The 10,507-nt window shown below is 39.9% G+C and overlaps 2 non-coding genes across 2 annotated transcripts; one reads left to right on the top strand and one right to left on the bottom strand.

Moving 5' to 3' along the window:
* Positions 1-8,375: 8,375 nt before the first annotated feature.
* TRNAA-CGC (transfer RNA alanine (anticodon CGC)) lies at positions 8,376-8,447 on the top strand. The gene has a single exon. It is a non-coding gene; the product is annotated as a tRNA-Ala (tRNA).
* A 1,401-nt stretch (positions 8,448-9,848) lies between these two features.
* Positions 9,849-9,922, bottom strand: TRNAN-GUU (transfer RNA asparagine (anticodon GUU)). The gene has a single exon. It is a non-coding gene; the product is annotated as a tRNA-Asn (tRNA).
* Positions 9,923-10,507: the final 585 nt, after the last annotated feature.

The raw sequence follows: 10,507 nt of genomic DNA, 5'->3' as shown, positions 1-10,507 counted from the left end.
AATAATCACTTCAAAGAGTAATTCAAAATCTGACAGAGCTATTCGTTTTTCTCTTTTTTCTTCATAATTTCCTTTTATATTATTGTGTAGTTCATACAAGTTCTTGGGGTTACTTATCCCAACTTACACTCACATTGATAAAGCAGAGCCCACAGAGCAAGGATAGCTATATCTCTTATCAATGTTGGAGGAGTAGCCTTAAGGGATTATGTTATTTTTTTCTAATACTATCAAGTTGAACCCCTTTCCCCATTTTGGTATGTTCTCCCCAACATCAATTTCCAGTGTCAATTAATACCTCCCAAATGTCATCATTTGATTCAGTGATTCATTACCCAATGTCATTCAATCAATTATTATCAATTACTGTTACAAAGAATTATTTACTGAGAAGATATAGCACAACCAGCAATTATAAACATATTCCTGTGGACCATTAGCATACTCTCCCCTATATTATCTCAGCCCCTGAGAGAGTGGGCTCAAACTTAAAGCAGTTTTCACAAAGTGTTGGCTTTATCAAGTTCACTTCAAAATGCAGCATAGACAATGGATAGTTTCTCCCTTGCTTGTAGGAGCATGGCATCTTGACTGTGGAATCAATACCTTGCTGGGATTGGTTCTGGTCTCTTCTGGTCTCAGTGTTCTGCTGGTGGTTTGAATTGGCTGCCCACAAATTCTAATATCAACTCCTCTTCTGGCCTTTTGAAACTCACATGATCTTAGCCCTCTGTAATAGTCCTTCACCTAAGAACAAATCAGAATAGACATGACATAGGCAGAAGCAACCACAGGGTCATGTGTTCATGGATTCATGTTAGCCTGGGTGGAGAAGTTAGGTCATTGGCACTGTGGGGTTTTTTTGGAGGGCAATTGGGGTTAAGTGACTTGCCAAAGGTCACACAGCTAGTGTGTCAAGCATCTGAGTTCAGATTTGAACTCAGGTCCTCCTGACTCCAGGGTCGGTGCTCTATTCACTGTGCCACCTAGCCGCCCCTGGCACTGTGTTTTGAATGTTGGAAATTTTCCTAACTGGGGGCTTAGAGAAATTGTGACTAAACTTATAACTTTTCATCTAAAACAAGTTCCCTAAAGCTGAAAAGAAGGGAACCACAAGGGTTATTTGGGGACTATAAATCAACTTTGAGGCTTAAACTGAGCTAATTATTGTGAAAGATGCTAAATAGAAATGGCGAATGGAGCTTCAGAAGAGTAAATTGACACACTTTTCAGGAGCAACAGCATTTGTGTTTTGATCATGGTTTTAGAACTGGTAAGTGAGGAGATGGGATGGTATATGGTGGAAGGTATATTTGGTGGAAAGGTGGCCTTTGAGGAGATGGGCAGATAGCAATGTCAGGGGTAGTTGGAGCCAGATTAATCTGCTTTAGTGCAACAAGGAAGGCATTTATTATTGTATAGTGAAATAGAAGCTTCCCAAGTAAAAGAAACATTGTAGTGAGTACAATTTATTATTGTCATTTTTCCTTTAATATTAAGTTCATAGTTTTCTTTGAAATCTTTTGTAACTATATATGTGTAAGTGTGTATATATAGTATCATATGTGTGTATGTATATATACACATGTTATCCTATGTGTGTATATATACCTATATACATATGTGTGTGTTGCATCCTAAAAGTTCAACAATTTTTTCATCTTTATAACATGTGGGGGAAAAATACTGAGTGGGCCATGTTTCTACCCCTGAACTCAAACTTTAACTATAAGATAATAACAGCTTCTTCCCAAGTCACACTCAAAATAATTATTACCAACTGTTTTGTGGATGCTGCCCAGTACAAGATAACAATTATATCCCATGGTTACTAAATATATTTCATCTTTTGGCTAATTATGAGAAATGTTCATTATAGGCCTTCCCTCTTGTTAACCCTTCACTAGGTTGTTAGACTCACCTTTTGTCTAAGGGGGAAGGGGGGAACAGATTCATGTTTTTTATCCCACTTTGGGAAGTTGCAGAATAAAAATCAATATAATCTTTTTAATTAAGATCAGAATTCCAGGTGGGAAGAGCCTGTCATTTTCCAACAGTCTATTTTTTTCTGTAATATTTTTGTGTAACTTGCCATTTCTCCTCTCTCTTGCATTCCATTCTCAGTGATGAAACATATACACACCAGAAATTGCTTGATCAACCATACTTTTAGCTGATGCCAGCTAAAAGTATGGTTGATCAATCAATTTCTGGTATATGTTTTTTTGCTATATTTGTATATTGCTATATGTATATGTAATGCGAATGTAAATTTTAAAGATCTTCCCTGCCCCTAGGCTAAAGTGCACCAGAAGCCTGGGGAGGGAGGCTTGTTTTTCAGTAGATACTTTTTGATTGGCCAGTGGGTCAATAAGGTTGTTACATTGTCTGAGCCAGGAGAAGGCTATATAAGCCCTGATGTGTAGCTTTGTTTTGGGACTCACTTTGAGAAATGTTCTGTGATTTGATCTGAATTCTGGGAAGCCGTTGTTGAGAGTCCCCCGGCTTTGAAAAACCCAGATGTGGAAACCCAGATGTTGACTGGGTATGGATGTAATGGTTGGACAGTTTGGAAATCTGTCTACTTGATGTTTCTGTCTTCATAATTATGCCTGTATATTTTGAGGTTCAGGGTGCTGACCTTTTCTCCTGAACAAGGTAAAGGATATATGTCTGACTGATTAAAGTAAGCTTGTTAACCCATTTTGAGTTGCTTTCCTTTAACAAAACAGATCCAAGAACCTGTGGTAGCTGCAAACCCTGAGGACGCGCTTGGGGTGCTTGCTGCTACAGTATATTGCTACATATCTCACTTACCAATATGATGCCATATTGCAATGATAATTGAACAGAAATGTAAACAAACTGGATAAAACAAGGAAACTTTTGAATTAACAAAGGCTTTCCCAGACTGGGAGAGAGAGGAACAGAACAGGCAAATCACTGATATCAGTTATGCCAAGTGGAAGGGTAAATAACTGACCTTCCCAGACAGGATCCTCAGGCTGCTCTCCTAGTCAAAATGGATAAAGCTCTAATTGACATTTAAATGCTGCCCCATCCACTACCAAAATAGCTCTAGTTCCTTGAAATTCTTGTGAGGGTGGCCCAAGTTTGTCCTCTTACTTATACCTCTTGCCTGTCACAAAACTTTTCCAGTGGAAGGGGAAGAGAAAAGAGGAGACCTAGCCCCTTTAAAGCATAATCACTCTTTAGTCAATGGGTCCAAAACAAACTGAGGACCTTCTTTCATCTGAACTAATGAGACCATCTCTTAATTTGACTTGTGGCTTCTAGGTGCCCATTCTTCTAAATCAGTATTATTAATGTGCAGTCCACTGTCCCCTTAGAGGTCCATAGATAGATTTCAGAGGTCCATGAATTGCATGGTGTGGGAGATGACCTGCAGTGGAATTCCCCTATTCTGAACATCCTATTAGATTTCTATTTCTTCTTTATACTTTGTAACTGAGTTCAATATTGTTTCCCCATCCATATGGGGTCATTGAGTATAAAGGAATGTTAGTGTAAGAGTTAGCAAAGTGTTAAGTTTCTACAGAACTGCAAGGATTGCTGAAACAAGACTACTGATAAAAAAGTACTATACAGTAGCCTTGGGAAGAGTTGAGGCAGTAGCCTTGGGAGGAAGTTGGGTTCCCAGTTTCCAGAGAACTCCTAGATAATACTAAAAATGAAATAATGTAGAATAAAAGGAGGTGGCAGCAGCAAGTGAGTTTGACCAATTAGAAAGCAGACAGCTGCCTTGGGGCAATCAGGCCCAGACAAGGACACATCTAGGTTGGACTGGTGGGGGTCCATAGGCTTCACCATATTGTCTAAGCATTCTATGAAACAAAAAAGTTCAAGAACTACTGTCTTAATTGATCCCCTAGAAAGCTCACAAAATTATTTCCCTAAAGCAGAAGTCCCTCTGGGTAACTCTTCTGCTCAAAATTTCAGTGGCAACAAGTCCTAATGTGTTTTCCTACTTTCCAAAGTTCTCAAGCTCACTCAATCACCTAAGATCAGAAACAATAAAACCACTAGAAATATACTCAGTGTATATTGTGCTCAGAGACACACAGTGACTGGGTGTAGAGATGCCAAAGTCACTGCACAAAGGCTCGCTGAAATTCTTTCTCATTCAAAAATCACAGATTGAGAAGGCTTTGCTTCTTTTCTCAGTGGACCTTATCTTCAGAACAGAGAAGATGATGTATATGTAAAAGACTATGATAATTAACACTGTCCTCACAATTATTGACTCAGCAGAGGCAGCAGGAAGAATTTCAGCAAGAGAAACAACAGAACATGAAGGCTTCAAAAGGGGTGCATAGTCACAGAAAAAGTGATTGATTTTGTTAGCGTCACAGAATGACAGATTCAGTAAGCAACCAGTGACTTTGTTGTCTCAGAAATAAAATACGAGCTCTTCAGATTGATATTTAACATCTTTCACAATCTTAATCTAATCTATTTATCCAAACTCATTTCACACGATTATTTCTCATGTATTCAGTATTCTATTGAAACTGACCAAATGCTATTTTCTGAACTTGGAATTCCACTTCTCACTCATGTACCTCTGCAAAGCCATCCCCCAGCCTGAAACGGACTACCTTTTCACATATGCCTCCTATAATCCTTAGCTAACATCATTTAAGTCTCTGCTAATTGTACCACTTCTTATGAGAAACTTAGTTTCTAGTGTTTTCCCCTTCTCTTCTTAAGTTTTCTTTTACTTAGTTATCCAGGTAAATTTCTTATCTTGTTGTAAGCTTTCTGAGGATAGGGACTCTAAAAAATATTTTCTTTCAACAATTTGATTTGATTAGACAACATTTTAGTGAGCACAATCATTATTATACAAGATTCTGAGCTTCATGCTACAGGTCCAAAGATGAAAAATAGTGCAATTTATGCCATCAAAGTGTTTACTACTTGGATGTAATTATGAGTATGAAATATAGATGGTTGATATTTAGTATTTGGAAGTGTAGAGACAAAGGAGATCCAAACAATGTGCACTAGGAATATTTGAGATGGAAAAGATGACTAAAGGCACTAGAGAAAGTTTCATGAAACAGGTTGAACCTGAGCTGGACCCTGAAATAATAGAACTTCAATGGGGGAAAAAGTATATTTTAATCATGAATATGCTTGGAGTTAAGAAAATATAGAACAATATCAAGAAACCACTGATGTTTCAGTTTGTCTGGTACATAGAACAACTTTCTTGAAATGTTTTTGAAGCCAGATTTTAGGTTGTGTTGCCAGAGTTTGAATTTTAGCATACAAGCAATAGTCACTGATAATATTTTATAGGGGAAACCAATTAAAAGTATGCTTAAACTCCAGATTCACATTAGTCTATGTTGACTTGACATAGCTGCGCATACAACATGAAATCTGGCACTTCAAAAAATAGGGCATTGGACCCAATATACTCTACTCAAAAGACCTAGCCCTCACCAGTGACACCTATTAATTGACTCCTGAGAACCAACCCTGAGAGAGTCTTTGAGACTTTGGGTGTTCAAAGTGTCCAAAAAATACAGCCCAAAACCTATCCATTTAATAAAGTTCATATAAGCCTAACAAGTTTGATGGGGTTTACCATTTCAGTTTTTCATAACCTGGTACCCAGAAATATAATGGCATCCCTCTTTCCTGGCAGAAAAAAAAAATACCCTCACAAAAAAACCAGACTCCATACTTTCCACCAATTTGCTTGATGGGACTTTAAACTCTGACTGATTTATAAGAGAGATTCTGAGTAGATAGTGAAGTACTTCTGTTGACCTTGTATTAATTACATATACTCTATAAAACTGTAGAAGATCCTAAAGGAGATCCATAGTCACTCTGAATAGTTCGGCCCAACTATTCCCACTAGAGAGATTGAAAATCATCTCTAAGACTCTGCTGGAACTAATCTTCAGAAATCCCAGAGAAAGTCTTTGCTCATTGCTTTTAACTTCTCTACTGAAGGATTTAAATGCTTCTAAATTCCTGTGAAGGACTTTTTAATTACCTTGAGAACTGCTAGGGGTATTTGAATATGTTTTAATTTTTAAGAAATTTCTAAGAATATAAAAAATAGGCTTTTAAATTATTCTTATTTTAAAAAGGATATTAATAAATTTGGGAGAATGGAGAGAAGGTGACCAGGAAGATGAAAGGGTTTAAAAGCACAGTCAAATTAACTATAAAGGGCATTTGAGGAAAGATGTTATCTGCATCAAGAAAAAGATATGATAAATAAAAGTGTATATAGTATAATTTTACATATATATGTATATGTATGAATATACATACACACCCCTATTTGTGTCTAATGGTATTGGGAGGTACTGGGAAGAAAAAAAGGTTAAAAAGAAATTTATATAATAATTTTGTTGTATATTTAAAGGGATAGCAAATTGTGCATTGTAGGTTTGCAGTTTCATGTGCAATCTTTTTTTTTTACTATGTTATGGAAATGTGTGTTTTATTTTGTATATTAAAAATAAAATAAATAAAAATAAACAAATATAAGTCAAGGAAAAAAGTAACTCGTTGATTTTGCCTGAACAAGAAAAAAAGCATAGCCTGGAGTAAAGAAGCCTTAAGAAACTCATAATAATTGTCTTTAACTACTAGGAGAGAGATTGGACTTGTTCCTCGACTCCAGAAAGTAAAAATAAGAGCAATAAATGGAAAGTTTTTTTTAAAAAATTAGAATTTCTCCTTTTAGGGAAAAATTTCCTTAAAATGGAGTTATTCCCAAAGTGAAATGGGCCTCCTCTGGAGGCAGTCTATTCCCCCTTACTAGTAGACTTCTAGGGGAGGCTAGACACTTTTAGGGAATGTTGTAGAAAGAGTTCTGATTTGGCACATAGAAGCAGATGGACTGTGAGGTCTCTATCAATGCTGATTCTAATGACAAAAACAATCATCTAAAGTATTCTTGAGATAAAGGATAAGATAGGCCTTAGGGGAAGATCAAACGCAATTCTCCAATGCTAACTAGTTTGCTGATTTTATACAAGCCCCAAAGTGTATGGCTGAATCTCCTCACCCCTTCTGAATATGATTCCTGTTAACAGTTTAAGTATTTTTGCTTGGTTGCTGGATTTAGTGACCTGCTGTGTGGTTGGTTTAAATGAATAATCTTGACTGATACTCCCTCTCTTCCACCTCTAAGAAAGGATCTATTGCTAATGGACTTGATGAGAACATAGAGCTTTGGCTTCATTCAAAAGGATCCTAAGAGACTAAGAACCTAACAGGCTGCTTTGGCCTCTACTTCGCCAGGGCAGGTTAAGGGTATTAAGTCTTAGAGAGGGTCTGGCAGAGAAGAGTGAAGTTTGGACATAATTTGCTGACCTGGGAGAAAAAAAATCAGAAGAGTTGAGTGCTGTCAGTTTCACCCAAGTCCTTATTCCCTTGGGGGTGGGGGTGGGGGGAAGCTAGGAAGAGAGTAGTTCTTAAGAGCTGATTCAGAAAGAAGATTCGTCTAACTTTATGTTCCTTTTGCCATGATTTTTTTTTTTTTTAGCTGACGTGTTCCAGACCTGTAATCTTATAGAAGCTGAGAGCTCCAGGTGTGGGAAATTCCCACTGATAACAATCTTAGAAAGTTTCTGGAGGTGAATGGATAGAAATTGGAAGAAACTGAGAAGAGGATAAGTGCCTTTTCCATGGTCACACAGATAGTCTATGACAAAGGCAGTTCGTGAAAGCAGATTTTCCTGACTGTTAGGCCTGCCGCGATTCTACGGCTTGCACAAAGGCTGTCCTCGTAGGGTGTCAAAGGGTCATCTCAGGTCCTCTAGAGAATAGAAAACCAGGGTCTGAGTGCTGGAGCTTAAAAGGAACAGCTCAGAGTGAAAGGAGTGTTGGGGGCAGAGGAGGGAAGTGAGCACACTAACTCTTCACTTCAACCTTCTCTGAGCTGTGAATGGACATATTAATTTTGCTGGTGGCAGTAGGCTGTGTTTGATTATGAGCAACCGTGCCCGTTCAGTTCTCGACAAAAACAACGACTTTTCTTTCTCTGCTAGTGAATGTCAACCGGAGTCCCCCCATTCCTTGTTCTTCCTTTAGGTTGAGATGTTATTTCTGTCTTTCTGTTGTAACCAGGATTTTTAACAAAAGCGAATTAAAATGGACAGCGCAGACTAGGCTGGGAGAGGCCGCCATAGCGATCCAACCCACCTCCTCTTCCACCGGAATCCTCCGTCCATAGCAACAGCCTGTCAGTTCGCTGAGTCATTTATCTCGCTGCGGGTCCAGGGTTTATGACACGGAAAGGCTGAAATATAAAAGCGACCGTTTGAGATCACCAAATAGAGCACATCTGAACCTCTCGTTCAGTTACCTTTCTTGTTGTAGGGGATGTAGCTCAGTGGTAGAGCGCATGCTTCGCATGTATGAGGCCCCGGGTTCGATCCCCGGCATCTCCACATTGGGCAGTTACGTTTTCTTTGTGGCTACCCTTACACTTTTTCCTTGGAAATCCGCATCCCTAGATCTTCCCACCTCCAAGTTAAATATTTACAGTTTATTTAAAGGGACCCGCACACTGAAACATGCAGCTGTCATTTTCAACGTCCCTTAAGGTTTTTTCCTCACCTTGTGATGAGTATTTGCTGCCCTGAAACCTACACAAGTCCCAGATGTTGAAATTCCTGCTGATGCAAATCATCCACTTTTAGGTTGCTTGAGACACTGGGAGGCTAATTAGCCAGCCCATATTCACTCACGTCAATGTTCTTCCTAAAATGAGGCAATTACAACTGACATCATGAATAACTCTATGCTTGAGACATCAGTCCCACTAATCCAGTTCTCTGTCTCCTTTCCGACTCTCAAGAAGCTCCTCAGACCTTTCCCACTGCCTTTATTTTGCCTTGTTCCAAGGGTCTGTCTTTGGCATGGTTCCCTTTACTTCTCCCTTGTCTACTGTATCCATCAGATACTCGAAGAGACTGGTTAAGTAGGTGACACTGACAGAATAAGGAAGACATCCGGACAGTTTCTGGGGAGTGGTGGTAAAGTAAATAATGTTCTGTTTTGGGACAAATTGAGTTTAAGGTTCTAGGGGCCTCCAAACAGAGGGGCTATGTGTACTGTTGGATAATGATGCAGATCTTGGGAGTCATTATGGAGGCCTTATTCTAATACATACCAGTTGTGTAACCATGGATTAGGCACCAGGGCTCAAGGTAACTCTCTAAGACTCCCCCCACCCCAAGTCCTGGGCCTCCATACCCCATCCTCCAAGCCAGGATCCAGTTCATGAGGATAATCATTCACTATCTTCTGCTTTAGGGTTCAATCCAGGTGATTGGAGGCTGGGTACAAATGAATGTCCTTAGGTTAGGATGTCTATCGGCTACCCCTCGACACCAGGGACATAGTTCAGCTACAATCCCATACTGCCACCCACCAGGGCCATTTCTCGATGCTATGTACCTATAGCCTGGGATGAAGTTTATTCCTCCTACCCATAGTCCCAAATTCTCCCCTCCACTCCCCAGAACAAAACACTCCTCCCTGGACACCAATTTCCTAGATGTGTTGTCTTCCTTAATACAACAAAAACTCTTTTAGAGCCGAGAATGTCTCTTTTAATTAAAAAACACATCGAAATTTTACTATGGTAAACTCCTAATAAATGGTCTTCTATTCATTCATTCATTCGAAATGAGATAGTGTTTTCTTGCATTGGAAGAGGGGAATTTTCCTTATTCAGGAGTTCACTATATCCAGGTCTGGCGTTGGAGACCATGGATGATATTTCCTGGCAGAGCCTACAGAAAAGGAGAAACAATGGGAAAGAAGTTCAGGAAAACCTCTGAACGCGTCCCTGAGTGGGCTCGAACCATTGACCTTTCGGTTAACAGCCGAACGTGCTAACCGATTGCGCCACAGAGACAACACAGCCCTACAGTTTGGGTCAATTGAGGTTCAAGACCAAAAAAAAAAAAAAATTTAAGCATGGGAAAGGTTTAGTGATCATAGATCATAGTCTCTCCCAGGGAACCAAGATTCCAAAGTAGGAATCAGAGGACACATCTTTCCTCCTGGGACTTGGAAGTGTAAAGCTACTCCGACTCTCCTTACCTTGGTGTCCAAGGAGAGCTGCCTGTCTAAAAACCTACTTCCCCGAAACCCCCTGTAAGCCACCAGGTAGCTCTCCCGGTTAGGGACAATGCGGAGCATATCTCTTCCGTAGGCCAGTCACTAAGGGCTGGGCAGTGGAATGGGAGGTAAAGAGGAAGCCAGGCTGGCATCCCCCCCCCCCCCCCCTTGTTTCGCATTCTGGGAGGGGAAACTTGACCTATGATTCCTTTTCAACTTCTTCTTTGAGTTTGAACTTATTCAAAAGTACAGATCTCGGCCTACCCACGACGGTCTGGCCGGGTTGTTTAGAGGACCCATACCCACTTGACCTCGGGGACAAAGTACACGCTCCTCCCCCCCCCCCCCCCCCCCCCCCCCCCCCCCCCCCCCCCCCCCC

This window comes from Petaurus breviceps, unplaced genomic scaffold (genome assembly GCF_028583685.1).
Source record: "Petaurus breviceps papuanus isolate PSGF00001 unplaced genomic scaffold, PetGlider_PUasm1.0 140, whole genome shotgun sequence".
NCBI classification, from domain to species: Eukaryota; Metazoa; Chordata; class Mammalia; order Diprotodontia; family Petauridae; genus Petaurus; species Petaurus breviceps.
The sequence above is the reverse complement of the archived record's forward strand: the minus strand, read 5'-3'. Positions and strand labels throughout refer to the sequence as shown.